The following is a 17,479-nucleotide window of genomic DNA, read 5'->3' as shown; positions in this document are numbered from 1 at the left end:
TCAATTTGTAGTACATTTGCCAATCAGTTGTGCAGTCAGACTTATTTCCCATTCCTTTTGCCTCTCAACCATACCATAATTTTTTTTTAAAAAGCTAACTGCGTCTCGTGAATTCATGCAAAAACAAGTTAGGTATTTATGTTAAACAAAGATTTTTATTTTAACTAAAACAAGTGTTTCCAGTATACAGTGTTCAGCTGCACACTCTGATGACGTCAGGAGAATGCAGCAAAGCTAGTGGAAGAAAATGTTCCTGATGGCAAGACCTGAAAATGGTTCTGTAGTAATGATCAAAAAACAATTTGACAGAGCTTGAAGACTGTTGAAAATAATAATTGAAAAATGTCGCACAATCCAGGTGTGGAAAGCTCTTAGAGACTTACCCAGAGAGACTCACATCTGTAATCGCTGCCAAAGGTGCTTCTACAAAGTATTGAGTCAGGGGTGTGAATACTTATGTAAATGTGGTATTTCATATTCAATAAATTCGCAAAATTTTCAAAAAACATGATTTCACTTTGTCATTATGTGGTATTGTGTGTAGATATGTGAGAAAAAAAACACATTTAATACATTTTGAATTCAGGCTGTAACAACAAAATGTGGAAAAAGTCAAGGGGTATGAATACCTTCTGAAGGCACTGTATGTCTACAAAGGAAAAAGGATATATTTTGGGGAAATGTTTTGACTGGTCCATCCTCCAGTTTTTCTTAAGTTGGTCCCAGTTGTTGTACAGGTCATATAGACCTGCCGGCCAGGCCCCCTCACGCTGTCACATGTACATCACCTATAAAACACACAAACAGTGTGTGTATGTCATATCACAATCACACATAAGTCAGATCTAACCGGCCTACACTGATATCAAACCAACAATGTCATACACTGACTTATAAACAGTGACCAAAACTAGAGGTGTCAGCAGTCAGTCAGGGGAATTCTAGTACCACAGAGACATCTGACAGCTGACCATCCCTCTCACACCACCAGGGGAAAAACAGACAAACACAATAGGACGAAGACATGAGGTATGTTTCCACAGTACATTCAACACGGACTATTGACAAAGGCATAGTAAAAGGCCAGTTTGTTTGTGTGAATTTTCACACACACCTTGGGAAACTGGAAAGTACATACAGCTAACAACAACAGTGGTATATGTACTGGTTAATTCGTGGAACCTTCGCTATCACGATGAGGTGCTCATCAGCACTAAGCGTGATTTCACACAGATACATGGGAAAGTACATAGGATCAGATTAGTGCGGGAATCAGGTTTGAATGGCAAAGCATACAATGAGAAGCCATTGCTATGGGCACACAGTGGCAAACATATCCAACAGTCTTCAGAGCGTGAGAGGGGAGTAGCAGTTGGAGTATGCCTGTCCCTGGCCCCATTCAGCAGCAGGGGATAAGACTGATAAAGTTCTCTCATACTGCAGTCATAGGGCCCACACCCACTACCAGCAGCCCCAAGATAAGGGTTTATAGGGCAGTATAGGTGCTATGTCACCATGGCAGGGAGAGAGAGACAGCTTGAAATACAAAACACCCCACTTACCCAACCCTGTAGGGTCCATACAAGCGCAGCCCACACCCATGGGTGCGAAACATGCTGTCATTGTCAAAACACACAGTGGATTGAACGACTGCTTCTGGACAATTTCCATAGCACCGGGAAATATATATTTTTCTTCTTGAAGAATTTAAATCCTTTCATTACAGGCTATGGAATAGGTTTGGGCATACAATTATTACTTGTTTTTCATTGCGTGTCAGGATTGTTATTCATATCCCACATATGACACTGAATCACTACCACTACTATTAAGAGATTTCCCAAATGAACCACTAGTCTGAAACCAAGTTGAATGTGAGGCAGACTCATGCATCAGCACAATAGGATAACGTTACAACAATGCAGGTTGGTTGTCAGTAGCCACAGAACAAAATAACACAGGGGCCAAAAAGTCCACCTAGCTATGTTTGTCCTACTTCCCTAAGGAATGGGACACTGAAAAAAATGAGCTGCATGTCCACACGTTTACCTGAAAGGTTTGGTGATGTATAAGCAAGTCAAGCAAATGCACACATTAGGTATGTGTGAGGGAACACAGACACAAACCTTCACAAAGACACATGCAAAGCTCTCATTCCAAATATATCGTAATCTCTCCGACTCCATAATTCTTATTATATCGATCAGATTCCATCTGAGTGTTCTCACTGGTCAAGATCAGAGCAATAGATAGAGAGACATGACTCTAGTCTAGACAAGACACACCAGAACTGAAAACAACAGTCACTTCTTCATTCGATTCAGGTCCACTGGACACATTGGACGAGTGCAATCATAGGCATTTAACACCTCAGTGAGCAAGATATTCTCAACATGGCCTTAGTTTGACATTTGACTCAGCAACACCTTTCCAATGACACTAAGGGGTGATCAGCAAGGCTTTAACAGAGACGGAGAGAATATAAGCAAGAGTGAACGACCCTTGCAAATGTATAAAAAAAATCCCAAACTGAAATATCACATTTACATAAGTATTCAGATCCTTTACTCAGTACTTTGTTGAAGCACCTTTGGCAGCGATTACAGCCTCGAGTCTTCTTGGATATGACGCTACAAGCTTGGCACACTTGTATTTGGGGAGTTTCTCTCATTCTTCTCTGCAGATCCTCTCAAGCTCTGTCAGGATGGATCAGGAACGTCGCTGCACAGATATTTTCGGGTTCAAGTCTGGGCTCTGGCTGGGCCTCACAAGGACATTCAGAGATCTGTCCCGAAGCCACTCCTGTGGTGTCTTGGCTGTTTGCATAAGGTCGTTGTCCTGTTGGAAGGTGAACCTTCACCCCGTCTGAGGTCCTGAGCGCTCTGGAGTAGGTTTTCATCAAGACCTCACTGCACTTTGCTCCGTTCATCTTTCCCTCAAGCCTGACTAGTCTCCCAGTCCCTGCCACAGAAAAACATCCCCAAAGCATGATGCTGCCACCACCATGCTTTACTGTAGGAATGGTGCCAGGTTTCCTCCAGACGTGACGCTTGGCATTCAGGCCAAAGAGATCAATGGTCTGAGAGTCCTGTAGGTGCCTTTTGGCAAACTCAAAGAGGGCTGTCAGGTGCCTTAAACTGAGGAGTGGCTTCTGTCTGGCCACTCTACCATAAAGGCCTGATTGATGGAGTGCTGCAGAGATGGTTGTCCTTCTGGAAGGTTCTCCCATCTCCCCAGAGGAACTCTGGAGCTCTGTCAGAGTGACCATCGGGTTCTTGGTGACCTCCCTGACCAAAGCCCTTCTGCTCAGTTTGGCCCGGGCAGCCAGTTCTAGGAAGAGTCTTGGTGGTCCCAAATGTCTTCCATTTAAGAATGATGGAGGCCATTGTGTTTTTGGGGGGCTTCAATGCTGCAGAAATGTTTTGGTACCCTTCCTTCAGATCTGTGCCTCGACACAATCCTGTCTCGGAGCTCTACGGCCAATTCCTTTGACCTCATGGCTTGGTTTTTGCTCTGATATGCACGATCAACTGTGGGACCTTGTATAGACAGGTGTGTGCCTTTCCAAATAATGTCCAATCAACTGAATTTACCACAGGTGGACTCCAATCAAGTTGAAAAAAGGATCATCATTGGAAACAGGATGAACCTGAGCTCAATTTCGAGTCTCATAGCAAAAGGTCTGTTTTTAATTTTGAATGAATTTGCAAACATTTCTTAACCGGTTTTCGCATTGTCATTATGGGGTATTGTGGGTAGATTGATTAGGAAAATATTTTATTTAATACATTTTCGAATAAGGCTGTAACGTAATATTTTTGTGGATAAAGGGAAGGGTTCTGAATACTTTCCGAATGCACTGTATGATCGGCCACCTTTACCACCCTCTTTATAGCTGAATCCCGTTGTGGTTCCGATGACTGTGCATTTAGTTGAGTGTCCTTAACTCCCTTGGCTGATAACATACCCCCTCCCCCTCCCAGTGATAGAGGAGTGTAGGCCAGTGCCAGATTTTTAAGAACTCCCCCTTATTGAATCCGGAGCAGTGCATGCTCAGATAATTTATGTTGGCAGCAGAGTTGCCCTGTGTAGATACTGTCCATTTAACAACAGCTGGTAATTAAGGCCTAGTGTCCCTCCAGACAAACGGAACCAGTCTAACCAGAAAGTGGTGTCTGCAACGACCTCTCTCAATCACATGAGCGGTGGAATTTTAAGTGGAATCTAATCAAGAAAAATGGGAAGCTGGTAAAAACCGACATAAAGCATCAGGTTGTCTTGGTCAACCACACCAGAAAGTCCTAGAGGGGTATTTTCCTTTAGCTTCCTCTAAATAGAGCACGCTAGGGGAAAATATATAGAAGTGTTAATGTTTAATTACAAGTGCCAAAGATCACTTTTACTGCAGCTGACAATGTATTTCCATACTCAAAACAGTAACACGGTTGTCTGACTATTATGTTCAATACCAGCACGTAAAGTTTTTTGTTTGTTTTACGAAGACCTCTGCACATTTCCAATGTGAGTCACTAGTTCTACTGTATGAGAACAGGCATTTTCTTCTTCACAACAGACCTGAAATACAAAAATGAATGCCAGGGCTATGGATTTCCACTAGATAAAAGCCACAAAGTCAAACATTTGCTCTTTGGTCTATTTAAGGTTAGGGTTAGGCATAAGTTTAGCAGTGTGGTTAAGGTTAGGTTTAGAATCCAATTTTAATTAGATACATTTTAGAAATGGGTGGGGTTTAGCCATAATTATGATTTTGTGGCCATGCTAACCCCTTTACACGTGTAAAAATGGGCCTATATGGAGAGGGCCAAATTGAAATGTTCCTAACAGAAGAACTATAAAAAGCATATGCATGACCATAGTAGCACATTTAATAAGAACACTTTGGAGATTATGGGGGAAATTATCACACCAAAAGGTGAGGACACAACAATTTACCTGACACAAGACTGAATCCAAACGTTACGCTGTTGATTTTTGTTCATTTGACATTTCTGTACTTTTCACAGCATTTGCCAATAACTGAAAATACTCTGGATACATTCAGTAACAACATATGAATATTCATTGACATTTTAGAGTAGGTGCAATATAAGAAAAAAAATATTACAAGGGTTTGAGTGAGGTCTAACTGGTGTTAAGTGGCCACACAGCTCTCCAAACTGTGCACAGTTTCTAAGTAATTTCAATGCACTTTAATGACTCAAGGAAAGAACCTTCAACTTGCTCAATCCAAAAATGTTACATTATAATCGCAATCTGGGTCAGGTGGGCATCATTTGAAAGCGTATTCTATTGCCAACAATTTCTTTTCTTCATAATACGACAAACATAGCCTCATTCCTTTAAGGACACCCCAGGGTATAGTGCATGTCATACTGGTAACTGTGGATCAAACATAGCGATCATAAACATTGATACTGCTAGAAACATAAGAATTTCACTTGGGACTCATCCGATGGCATTGAGGAGTTTACCAAATCAGTCACCGGCTTCATTAATAAGCGCATTGATGAAGTCGTCTCCACAGTGAACGTACATACATATCCCAACCAGAAGCCATGGATTACAGGAAACATCCGCACTGAGCTAAAGGCAAGAGCTGCCGCATTCAGGAAGCGGGACACTAACCCAGCTGCTTCTAAGAAATCCCCCTACGCCACATTGAAGGTCCCCAAGAACACAGTGGCCTCCATCATTCTTAAATGGAAGTAGTTTGGAACCACCAAGATTAGAGCTGGTCGCCCGGACAAACTGAGCAATTGGGGGAAAAGCGCCTTGGTCAGGGAGGTGACCAAGAACCCGATGGTCACTCTGACAGAGCTCTAGAGTTCCTCTGTGGAGATGGGAGAATCTTCCGGAAGGACAATCATCTCCGCAGCACTCCACCAATCAGGCCTTTATGGTAGAGTGGCCAGACGGAAGCCACTCCACAGTAAAAGGCACATGACAGCCCGCTTGGAGTTTGCCAAAAGGCACTTAAAGAACTCTCACACCATGAGAAACAAGATTCTCTGTTCTGATGAAACCAAGATTGAACTCTTTGGCCTGAATGCCAAGCGTCACGTCTGGAGGAAACCTGGCACCATCCCTACGGTGAAGCATGGCGGTGGCAGCATCATGCTGTGGGGGATGTTTTTCAGCTGCAGGGACTGGGAGACTAGTCAGGATCGAGGGAAATATGAACGGAGCAAAGTACAGAGAGATCCTTGATGAAAACCTGCTCTAAAACACTCAGGACCTCAGACTGGGCAAAGGTTCACCTTTCAACATGACAACGACCCTAAGCACACAGCCAAGACAATGTAGGATTTTCTGAATGTCCTTGAGTGGCCCAGCCAGAGCACGGACATGAAATTGATCTAACAACTCTGGAGAGACCTGAAAATAGCTGTGCAGCAACACTCTCCACCCAACCTGACAGAGCTTGAGAGGATCTGCAGAGAAGAATGGGAGAAACTCCCCAAATACAGGTGTGCCAAGCTTGTAGCGTCCTACCCAAGAACACTCAAGGCTGTAATCGCTGCCAAAGGTGCTTCAACAAAGTACTGAGTAAAGGGTCTGAATACTTATGTAAATGTGATTTTAAAAAAGTATACATTCGTAAATATTTATAAAAACCTGTTTTTGCTTTTTCATCATGGGGTATTGTGTGTAGATTGATGAGGATTTTTTTTTTTCCATTTTAGATTAAGGCTGTAATGTAACAAAATGTGGAAAAAGTCAAGGGGTCTGAATACTTTCCAGATGCTCTGTATGTGAGAATGCTGTTCATTGACTATAGCATTCAACACCATAGTGCCCTCTTAGCTTATCACTAAGCTAAGGAACCTGGGACTGAACACCTTCATCTGCAACTGGATCCTGGTCTTCCTGATGGGATGCCCCAGATGTTGAGGGTAGGCAACAACACATCCACCACACTGACCCTCAACACGGGGCCCCTCAGGGGTGCGTGCCTAGTCCCCTCCTGTACTCCCTGTTCACTCACGACTGTGTGGCCGCGCATGACTCCAACGGGATCGAGGTGGTGTCACATTTTAAATACATAGGGATTTTAAATACTTAGTGATAATTATTTACTCTAACCTTTCCTTAAAAAAATATATAAAAAGTATATGGAACAGCAATACGCAACCTGGTAAATGTTTTATTTATCAGAAACCAAATGTCAACAGATGTACCAAACTGTACATGCATTCAATGATTTTGTCCCATCTCTCGTACTGTGTCACAACCTGGTCACAAGCTAGTATCACAGCAAACCACTTCAAAAGCTCTAGAAACAAACTCTGAATGTGCTGGACAAAAAACCAAACACCTTTCACCACTGCAATATCAATAAGAAATACCACCTGCTGAGCTTTGACAGGTTCTTATGCCTTGCCGACACTTCTCTGCTTATTAAGATCACTCCTGACCTTTCCCAGCCACTTCAATTTGTCACATATTGCATGTACAATACCAGGACAACAAGAGCTTCAAACAGAGGAGCCTTCTCATCTCAGTTTTAGGGTCCACCAAATTTGTCCAGACAGCTTTTTCAGTCGGTGTGTCTAGACTATGGAAAAACCTGCCAACCAGTGTCAGAGAGTGCAGTACCTTTGCTAGCTTCAAGGCAAACCGGGAAAAGGTGGCTTAAGGCAAACCAGTCATGTGAACATTAAGACATTCTGACTCTTAAGAAGTCAGATAATGTAAGACCAAGGGACATTTAAACTCTGATGTAATATTAGCATTATATTGTCCATTGTTCATATTTTGATAGATAGACACTCTAGATAGATAGATTTTAATAGTGTGCTATATTGTAGTATTGTATTGATGTATTAATGTTGATTGTTTTCTGCCCAAGGACTGCAGATGGAAATTTGCTATGTAGTGAAATCTGGTGCAATGGCATGTTATACATGGTCCCTGACAAATAAACAAATAATAACACAAATATTAAGTTTACCGACGACACGGTGGTGGTAGGCTTGATCATTGACGATGATGAGACAGCCTATAGGGAGGAGGACAGAGACCTGGCAGTGTGGTGCCAGGACAACAACCTCTCCCTCAACGTCAGCAAGACAAAGGAGCTGATCGTGGACTACAGGAAATGGAGGGCCGAGCACACCCCCATTCACATCGACAGGGCTGAAGTGGAGCAGGTCGAGAGCTTCAAGTTTCTACATCACTAAGGAGCTATCACGGTCAAAAGACACCAACACAGACACGAAGAGGGCACAACAATGCCACTTCCCCCTCAGGAGGCTGAAAATATTTGGCATGGGCCCTCAGATCCTCAAACAGTTCTACAGCTGCACCATTGAGCGCATCTTGACTGGCTGCATCACCGCTTGGTATAGCAATTGCTTGGCATTTGATTGCAAGGCGCTACAGAGGGTAATCCAGAACATCACTGGGGCCGAGCTCCCTGCCATCCAGGACTTCTATACCAGGCGGTGTCAGAGGAAGGTCCTAAAAATTGTCAAAGACTCCAGCCACCAAAGTCGTAGACTGTTCTCTCTGCTACCGCTCGGCAAGCAGTACCGATGCGTCGAGTCTGGAACCAACAGGACCCTGAACAGCTTCTACCTCATACCGCTGCATATCAACAAGGAACTGTTACCAAAAGTATGTGGACAACTGCTCGTCAAAGATCTCATTCCAAAATCATGGGCATTAATATGGAGTTTGCTGCTATAACAACCTCCACTGTTCTGGGAAGGCTTGCCACTAGATGTTGTAACATTGCTGCGAGACTTGCTTCCATTCAGCCACAAGAGCATTAGTGAAGTCGGGCACTGATGTTGGCCGATTCGACCTGACTCGCAGTCTGTGTTCCAATTCATCCCAAAGGTGTTTGATGGGTTTGAGGTCAGGGCTCTATGCAGGCCAGTCAAGTTCTTCCACAGCGATCTCGACAAACCATTTCTGTATGGACCTCGCTTTGTGCACGGGGGCATTGTCATGCTGAAACAGGAAAGGGCCTTCACCTAACTGTCTAGAATGTCATTGTATGCTGTAGCGTTAAGAGTTTCCACTGCGCCAGAGTCCAATGGCGGCGAGCTTTACACCCCTCCAGCTGACGCTTGGCATTGTGCATGGTGATCTTAGGCTCGTGTGCAGCTGCTCAGCCATGGAAACCCATTTCATGAAGCTCCTGACGAACAGTTCTTGTGCGGACGTTGTTCAAGAGGCAGTTTGGAACTCGGTAGTGAGTGTTGCAGCGGAGGACAGACCATTTCTACGCGCTACGTGGTCCTAGACGTTTCTGCTTCACAATAACAGCACTTGCAGTTGACCAGGGCAGCTCTAGCAGGGCAGAAATGTTATGAACTTACTTGTTGGAAAGGTGGCATCCTATGACGGTGCCATGTTGAATGTCACTGGAGCTCTTCAGTAAGGCCAGTCTACTGCCAATGTTTGTCTTTGGAGATTGCATGGCTGTGTGCTCGATTTTATACACCTGTCAGCAACTAATTTGAAGGGGTGTCCATATAATTTTGTATATATAGTGTATATAGCCAAGTTATTGTTACTCATTGTGTACCTATTATTACTTTTATTATTGAGTGTTTTACTTTTCTTTTATCTCTCCATTTTCTTTCCCTGCATTGTTGTGAAGGGCCTGTAAGTAAGCATTTCACTGTTAGTCCACACCTGTTATTTACGAAGCATGTGATAAGAATAAAATGTGATTGGACATTTGATTTGACATGAGTTTTCACATATGGAAATGTGAAGTGCACGTTTGGACTCACGGGTGTGTGGTTTGATTGTATGACATCAAAGCAGTATTCATTATGATCCTCAATGTCTTTCACAACACAGACTCCTCTCGATTGACAGGATTTCCCCTCACTCAGACAACAACAAATGTGCAAAAGTAGCCCCATTAGCGGGAGGGATGGTGGCATCTTTTTGTCGCACGTGGTGCTCAAGTTTATAACGGCCGTCAGTCAAAACCCATACAGCACTAAGTGGAGAACCTGAACTCTGCCGTCATGTATAGAATGTTACTGTACAGCCCCTGCGTTCCAATTTAGGTGTTAATCAATGACAAAATCTGCCATTTTCAACCTGTATACGGGATGACAGGGTGAGTGGAAAGGGCTACCTAGGCTCCATCTCTGATTCCTTGGAAAAATTATCCTGTTTTGCTTTCAACATCATATGCACCTTCCAAGATCCCTACTAACCTGTGGACTTGTACAGCATGCCTGTCATGGTCCTGGCAACAACAGTGTTGATGTCATCCTCTGCTCCTCAGGTCTTCGCGATGGCCACCCAGACACACTCTACAACAGAGCTGAGGACAAAGCAAGCATACAGGTGAATTAATGTCACATTGTTTTGGTTTCTATTGAGACAATAACAGTATACCAATGTGTGGCACTGCTGAAAAGACATCTGCGTCAATCCACTTGGTGGGAATAGACAGGCACTCACCCACTGACCCAAGTGTGCTCGCCCATGTCTCTCCTTGGCCGGTCACCAGATTCAGGATCCTAAAACAGAGGGCAAGTGAGGAAGGATATTATATCCATTATAAACACAGACATCTACAGTCAACACAGAGACTCACCCAACTTCAATGAGACACAAGGGTTGATTTACAGTTAGGGTTCTAGTAAAAGTGCTGCATATTTGGAAAAACTGATACATGCCTGCTGCATCGCCAAACAAGACTTGCTTCAGTTTATATGGAAATCCAAAACTGTTATCCTTGAGTGGATGAGATCATCAGGCCAAGTGTAAACAGCCTGCCAGATCATAATGTATCATGATTTATCTGATTCAGCTTTAGACATTCACTAACAGTAAGATAGACGGACAGTGGCACGTTGTTCAGTGCTATCTTATAACAGTGATCAGCTGAAAAATAATTATCCTGGTCAAACCAATATTCCAACTTTAGCCAGCATTACACAGTGAACACAATGTACCCGTTGCCAAGGCAGACTTTGCCCTTCTCCCTTGGCAGGGACAGCTAGGTTTTTGGGCCTTGACATCCTTAGCTGTGTCACAGCACTGAGAAGTCAGGTGTGTCAACACAGGTGTATTTGAGCAGCTTGCTACAGGCTAAGCTGGTTGTTATTCTGGCACCACCGGCCAAGTGCTCTGACCTCCTCCCTATAGCTGCTTCTCATCGTTGTTGGTGAATAGGCCTCCCACTGTTGTATCGTCTGCAAACTTAATGATGTGTTGGAGTCATCCCTGCCATGCAAGTCGTGGGTGAACAGGGAGTACAGGAGGGACTGAGCATGCACCCCTGGGGCTCCAGTGTTGAGGATCAGCGTGGCAGATGTGTTGCTACCTACCCTCACCACCTGGGGTCGGCCCGTCAGGAAGTCCAGGATCCATTTGCAGAGGGAGGTGTTTAGTCCCAGGATCCTTAGCTTAGTGATGAGCTTTGAAGGTACTATGGTATTGAACGCTGAGCTGTAGTCAATGAATAGCATTCTCACATAAGTGTCCCTTTTGTCCAGGTGGGAAAAGGTAGTGTAGAGTGCAATAGTGATTGCATCATCTGTGGATCTGTTTGCGGTGTATGCAAATTTGAGTGTCTAGGGTTTCTGGATAATGGTGTTGATGTGAGTCATTACCAGCCTTTCAAAGCACTTCATGGCTACGGACGTGAGTGCTACGGGTCTGTAGTCATTTAGGCAGCTTGCCTTTGTGTTCTTGGGCACAGGGACTATGGTGGTCTGCTTGAAACATGTTGGTATTACAGACTCAATCAGGGACATGTTGAAAATGTCAGTGAAGACACCTGCCAGTTGGTCAGCACATGCCCGGAGCAGACGTCCTGGAAATCCGTCTGGCCCCGCAGCCTTGTGTATGTTGACCTGTTTTAAAGGTCTTACTCACGTCGGCTACGGAAGCGTGATCACACAGTCGTCCGGAACAGCTGATGCTCTCATGCATGCCTCAGTGTTGCTTGCCTCGAAGCGAGCATAGAAGTGATTTAGCTCATCTGGTAGGCTTGTGTCACTGGGCAGCTCGCGGCTGTGCTTCCCTTTGTAGTCTGTAATAGTTTGCAAGCCCTGCCACATAAGACGAGCGTCGGAGCAGGTGTAGTATGATTCAATCTTAGCCCTGTATGACGCGTTGCCTGTTTGATGATTTGTCGCAGGGCATAGCAGGATTTCTTGTAAGCTGACGGGTTAGAGTCCCACGCCTTGAAAGCGGCAGCTCTGCCCTTTAGCTCAGTTCGAATGTTGCCTGTAATCCATGGCTTCTGGTTGGGGTATGTACGTACAGTCACTTGGACGACGTCCTCGATGCACTTATTGATAAATCCAGTGACTGATCTGGTGTACTCCTCAATGCCATCAGAAGAATCCCGGAACATGTTCCAGTCTGTGATAGCAAAACAGTCCTGTGGTTTAGCATCTGCTTCATCTGACCACTTTTTTATAGACCGAGTCACTGGTGCTTCCTGCTTTAATTTTTGCTTGTAAGCAGGAATCAGGAGGATAGAGTTGTGGTCAGATTACCAAATGGAGGGCGAGCTTTGTACGCGTCTCTGTGTGTGGAGTACAGGTGATCTAGATTTTCCCCCCTCTGGTTGCACATGAAACATGTTGATAGAAATTTGGTAGAACTGATTTAATTTCCCTGCATTAAAGTCTTCGGCCACTAGGAGCGCCGCCTCTGGTGAGTGGTTTCCTGTTTACTAAAGTTTTCCTGTTTTGCTTTCAACATCATATGATCTCAGATCCTCTACTAACCTGTGGACTTGTACAGCATGCCTTGTCATGGTCCTGGCAACAACAGTGTTGATGTCATCCTCTGCTCCTCAGGTCTTCGCGATGGCCACCCCAGACACACTCTACAACAGAGCTGAGGACAAGCAAGCATACAGGTGATTAATGTCACATTTTTTTTGTCTATTGAGACAAAAACAGTATACCAATGTGTGGCACTGCTGAAAGACATCTTCGTCAATCCACTGTGGGGAATGACAGGCACTCACCCACTGACCCAAGTGTGCTCGCCCATGTCTCTCCTTGGCCGGTCACCAGATTCAGGATCCTAAAACAGAGGGCAAGTGAGGAAGGATATTATATCCATTAAAACACAGACATCTACAGTCAACACAGAGACTCACCCAACTTCAATGAGACACAAGGGTTGATTTACAGTTAGGGGTTCTAGTAAAAGTGCTGCATATTTGGAAAAACTGATACATGCCTGCTGCATCGCAAACAAGACTTGCTTCAGTTTATATGGAAATCCAAAACTGTTATCCTTGAGTGGATGAGATCATCAGGCCAAGTGTAAACAGCCTGCCAGATCATAATGTATCATGATTGATCTGATTCAGCTTTAGACATTCACTAACAGTAAGATAGACGGACAGTGGCACGTTGTGCAGTGCTATCTTATAACAGTGATCAGCTGAAAAATAATTATCCTGGTCAAACCAATATTCCAACTGTAGCCAGCATTACACAGTGAACACAATGTACCCGTTGCCAAGCAGACTTTGCCCTTCTCCCTTGGCAGGGACAGCTAGGTTTTTGGGCCTTGACATCCTTAGCTGTGTCACAGCACTGAGAAGTCAGGTGTGTCAACAACAGGTGTATTTGAGCAGCTTGCTACAGGCTAAGCTGGTTGTTATTCTGGCACCACCCGGCCAGGTCCTCTACCTCCTCCCTATAGGCTGTCTCATCGTTGTTGGTGAATAGGCCTCCCACTGTTGTATCGTCTGCAAACTTAATGATGGTGTTGGAGTCATCCCTGCCATGCAGTCGTGGGTGAACAGGGAGTACAGGAGGGGACTGAGCATGCACCCCTGGGGGGCTCCATGTGGAGAGCAGCGTGGCAGATGTGTTGCTACCTACCCTCACCACCTGGGGTCGGCCCGTCAGGAAGTCCAGGATCCAGTTGCAGAGGGAGGTGTTTAGTCCCAGGATCCTTAGCTTAGTGATGAGCTTTGAGGTACTATGGTATTGAACGCTGAGCTGTAGTCAATGAATAGCATTCTCACATGAAGTGTTCCCTTTTGTCCAGGTGGAAAAGGTAGTGTAGATACAATAAGTATTGCATCATCTGTGGATCGTTTGCGGTGGTATGCAAATTTGAGTGGGTCTAGGTTTCTGGATAATGTGTTGATGTGAAGTCATTACCAGCCTTTCAAAGCACTCATGGCTAGGACGTGAGTGCTACGGGTCTGTAGTCATTTAGCAGTCTGCCTTTGTGTTCTTGGGCACAGGGACTATGTGTGCCTTGAAACATGTTGGTATTTACAGACTCAATCAGGGACATGTTGAAAATGTCAGTGAAGACACCTGCCAGTTGGTCAGCACAGCTGCCCGGAGCAGACGTCTGGAAATCCGTCTGCGCCCGCAGCCTTGTGTATGTTGACCTGTTTAAAGGTCTACTCATCGGCTACGGAGAGCGTGATCACACAGTCGTCCGGAACAGCTGATGCTCTCATGCATGCCTAGTGTTGCTTGCTCGAAGCGAGCATAGAAGTGATTGTAGCTCATCTGTAGGCTCGTGTCACTGGGCAGCTCGCGGGTGCTTGCCTTTGTAGTCTGTAATAGTTTGCAAGCCCTGCCACATAAGACGAGCGTCGGAGCAGGTGTATATGATTCAATCTTAGCCCTGTATGAGCGTTGCTGTTTGATGATTTGTCGCAGGCATAGCAGGATTTCTTGTAAGCTGACGGTTAGAGTCCACGCTTGAAAGCGCAGCTACTGCCCTTTAGCTCAGTTCGAAGTGCCTGTAATCCATGGCTTCTGGTTGGGGTATAGTACGTACTCACTGTGGGGACACGTCCTCGATGCACTTATTGATAAATCCAGTGACTGTCTGGTGTACTCCTCAATGCCAATCAGAAGAATCCCGGAACATGTTCCAGTCTTTGATAGCAAAACATCCCTTGGTTTAGCATCTGCTTCATCTGACCACTTTTTATAGACGAGTCACTGGTGCTCCTGCTTTAATTTTGCTTGTAAGCAGAATCAGGAAGGAGTAGAGTTGTGGTCAGATTTACCAAATGGAGGCGGAGCTTTGTACGCGTCTCTGTGTGTGGAGTACAGGTGATCTAGATTTTCCCCCTCTGGTTGCACATGAAACATGTTGATAGAAATTTGGTAGAACTGATTTAATTTCCCTGCATTAAAGTCTCGCCACTAGAGCGCCGCCTCTGGTGAGTGGTTTCCTGTTTACTTAAAGTTTTCCTGTTTTTGCTTTCAACATCATATGTATCTCAGATCCTCTACTAACCGTGGACTTGTACAGCTGATCCTGTCATGGTCCTGGCAACAACAGGTTGATTGTCATCCTCTGCTCCTCAGTCTTCGCGATGGCCACCCCAGACACACTCTAACAACAGAGCTGAGGACCAAGCAAGCATACAGGTGAATTAAATGTCACATTGTTTTTTGTTTCTATTGAGACGAATAACAGATTACCAATGTGTGGCACTGCTGAAAGGACATCTGCGTCAATCCACTGGTGGGAATGACAGGCACTCACCCACTGACCCAAGTGTGCTCGCCCATGTCTCTCCTTGGCCGGTCACCAGATTCAGATCCTAAAACAGAGGGCAAGGAGGAAGAGATTAGTATCCATTAAAACACAGACAATCTAACAGTTCAACACAAGACTCACCAACTTCAATGAGACACAAGGTTGATTTACAGTTATGGGTCTAGTAAAAGTGTGCAATTTGAAAAACTTGATTACATGCCTGCTGCATCGCCAACAAGACTTCTTTCAGTTTATATGGAAATCCAAAAACTGTTATCCTGAGTGGAAATGAGATCATTTCAGGCCAATGTGTAAACAAAGCCTGCCAGATCATAATGTATCATGATTTATCTGATTCAGCTTTAGACATTCACTAACAGTAAGATAGACGGACAGTGGCACGTTGTGCAGTGCTATTTTATAACAATGATCAGCTGAAAAATAATTATCCTGGTCAAACCAATATTCCAACTGTAGCCAGCATTACACAGTGAACACAATGTGCCCGTGGCCAAGGCAGACTTTGCCCTTCTCCCTTGGCAGGGACAGCTAGGTTTTTGGGCCTTGACATCCTCAGCTGTGTCACAGCACTGAGAAGTCAGGTGTGTCAACACAGGTGTGTTTGAGTACAGGGTCATTCAATGGCAATGTGTGAGCATGACAAAACAAAATCTCAGTGAAAGCAACAGCGTAGTAGGGGTTTACAACATAACCCCATCATATTGGCCTACTATTTCCAGTTTTCCATGGAACAATGTTGTGTTATTTCTGATACCGATTGGGGAAAACGATGGTGCTGCATATCAGCATTATAAATTCAGCCAACAGGTTTTGTGAGAATCAATTTCAGCTAATTCAAAAGTGTATAATTCAGTGCTTCTCCCACCCCTCTAACACTGGTCTAATGCTATCAGTAGTGTAACTTTGGATCAGTGAGATCCTCACTATGACTTAATCATGGATTCATGTCATACCATGTCAAGTCCGATTCACAGGAGGTTGGTGGAAACTTAATTGGCGAGGACAGGCTCGTGGTAATGGCTGGAGCGGAATTAGTGGTTTCCACGTGTTTGATGCCATTCCATTCGCGCCATTCCAGACATTATTATGAGCGTCCTCATTTGGTCAGATTATGTATGCAGATGTCTTTGCGCCACACAAAAAAGAAAAGCTAAGTATACTTTGGTTAGATTTAAATCCCAAGTCATGGCCTCATATCTGTAAGGGCAAGACAAGACTAACATTTCAGGTGGTTATCCTTTTGTAGTTATTACTAAATCAATAAAGATTGCAGATTGCTCAAGCAACCCATAAGAAGATTGAGTTGGACCAAAATCCTACTACTTAAACATTTTTACCCATATAGATACATTTATATATATTTAGAAAGTTCAAATAGAACCCTTGAAATCATTGTACCACCCCAATCATAATGGCGGGCATGACAAATTGGAGATTTATCAACCAGCCATCTGAAATCCTTTGACGTAATTGGTAGAATTGGTAGAGACTGCCCTCTGCTGGTTGATACCTGAATGAGTAATTCAATTCTACTGAAAAAGGGATTGAGATGAATAGAACTATTAATCTGCTTTGTGTCTCAAAACCAGAAAAAATATATGAAGGAGATCCAACTTAATCACAGCCTGAGTCGATAAATCGGTGTACATTGAGTGGTTTAGACCAAGCCATGTGTTTGGTCTCTGATAGTCCCATGCGGGCCCGTTGAGAGCTCCAAACGCTGCACTTGAGAAGCAAAACAAACAAGAACTTGTTTTACACAATTTTATTTGACATTTCATACAGGCTCAAGAGCGTGTAAGCGACAAAACAAGATTTCCCCTGTAATACAACAGCCTCCAAGGGTGAAAACAAGCTAGTTCAAATCGGCTTGTGGTTTAGTTGGCATAAATCGGTCAAATGAAATCATCAGGGTCCTTTGGGAATATTAGTCATTGTTGTATTTTATACAACGGGTGGGTCCAAT

General features: G+C 44.3%; 1 long non-coding RNA gene across 1 annotated transcript; it reads right to left on the bottom strand.

The window, feature by feature from the left end:
• Positions 1 to 536: 536 nt before the first annotated feature.
• LOC111978630 (uncharacterized) lies at positions 537 to 12,828 on the bottom strand. The gene is made up of 4 exons (XR_002879195.2): positions 12,741 to 12,828; positions 10,456 to 10,514; positions 10,206 to 10,315; positions 537 to 788 (listed from the first exon to the last, which is right to left on the bottom strand). It is a non-coding gene; the product is annotated as an uncharacterized lncRNA (long non-coding RNA).
• Positions 12,829 to 17,479: the final 4,651 nt, after the last annotated feature.

This window comes from Salvelinus sp. IW2-2015, linkage group LG18, assembly GCF_002910315.2.
Source record: "Salvelinus sp. IW2-2015 linkage group LG18, ASM291031v2, whole genome shotgun sequence".
NCBI lineage: Eukaryota > Metazoa > Chordata > Actinopteri > Salmoniformes > Salmonidae > Salvelinus > Salvelinus sp. IW2-2015.
The sequence above is the reverse complement of the archived record's forward strand: the minus strand, read 5'-3'. Positions and strand labels throughout refer to the sequence as shown.